Source organism: Haplochromis burtoni, unplaced genomic scaffold (genome assembly GCF_018398535.1).
Source record: "Haplochromis burtoni strain Fernald_Lab_line unplaced genomic scaffold, NCSU_Asbu1 Contig_157, whole genome shotgun sequence".
NCBI lineage: Eukaryota > Metazoa > Chordata > Actinopteri > Cichliformes > Cichlidae > Haplochromis > Haplochromis burtoni.
The window spans coordinates 170,138-171,788 of NW_024582518.1; positions in this window are offsets into that span (position 1 = coordinate 170,138).

The following is a 1,651-nucleotide window of genomic DNA, read 5'->3' on the forward strand; positions in this document are numbered from 1 at the left end:
GTAGTGTGAAATAACACAGATTGTGTAGTAGTCCTGTGTGTGTGTGTCACTGTGCAGTCATAGAAGACATATTTCACAGTAAAAGAGTTCCACACAGTAAAAGCAGCATTTTACAGATGTTTATAAATTAAAATAAAATAACTGCCCAATTACCAGAAGTTGGAGGGGATCTGCATAAATTAAACGAAGATCATTCATTTTTAATTATGAGTCACGGAGAGGCTTCAGAAGCTTTTAGACTTCCCATTTAGTGAAGTTTTTATAACCACAGAGAAGTTTGCATCAAAAACAGAAACAAAAACTGTCTCACTCTAAAACCACATCTTATTTCCCTCTCAGCTCTGAAGGGGGCTACAGGAGAGAAGTTATCTGATGAAGTCTGTTTTAGTCAGCATTGTTGCTGAACTCATTTTATCTCTATTTTTAAGGTGTATTTAGTCACAAAAAACTTAATATTTTTTTTTTGTTTCTTTGGTGTAATTCTGTTACAACTTTGGTTTAAAATTTAAAACCAAAGACCAATATTATATGAGATGAGAGAACTCAAAGGCCAGAGACATTCACTTAAAACAGAATCATCCCAAATTATCAGGAGTGTTTATTTTACTGTAAATCACATGGACAGACTGTCACTTGACAGCCATGTTATCTAATTAAAAGCACACTTACGGTATGTTTATTTCCCAGTGACTCATTTTTACGCACTTTAAAATTTAACACTCTCCTTAACCGAGACTAAAATGTCAGTGTGATGAAGACAATCTCATTACTACAAGTCCACGAATTGGTCCTCTTGTCTACAATCAATTCCATTTGAAGGGAGCTGTTCTGACACCGGAGGAGATCCAGCAATCATTGTAATAGCAAAAGTCCAAACCATGAATTTTAGTGCAGCAGAAGACTAGTCCAGTTTAAGTTAGCTTACATATCCCAAAAGCCTCACACTTTACTTGGTCACTAGGTTCAAATTCTTGTGTTCACGTGAAGAAAAATTTTTTTGTATAAATCAGATAATATGTCCAGTCAAACTATAAACATGGGCAATTATTTTTCTTTTACATCTCCCCCATGTTTACAATATTTTTATGAGCTGGTTTATTATAAACATGAGAAAGCATCACAACTGAAAATAACACAAAGGTTTGAATCACTTCCTCATAAACAGCTGCTGGTTTTCCTGGTGGGGTTGTGGGTCTCTAATAAAAGCCTGACCAAAAAACCAAGACGTTAACTCATCTCTTGAGCATATATAAATTTAGATTAAAACACCTTGTGTAAATATGAGACACATTACCACATAGTAGATGATCAAAATGTACTTGAACACTGACCATTAAAAAAAGAGAGTAGAAAAAAAACCACCTAATTTAAAGTGCTCTGTGCTCCTCTTCAAAGATGAGGTGTGAGATGTCCAGAGGAGGAGCGGTGTGTCTTCTGAATACTTGTATTTGCATCTATGTTTTCACCACAGTTTACAAACCTGTGCAGAGAACAAACATCTATTTCTGATGTTTCACATGGAGCATCATTATGATAATGACTATGACTCAGAGACCAGTCAGCAGCTTCTGTCAAAGTCTCCAGTGTCCAAACCTGAAGGCAGCATCTCATCAGCCAGATCATCAACCCCAAGTTTTACTATCAGGTACTT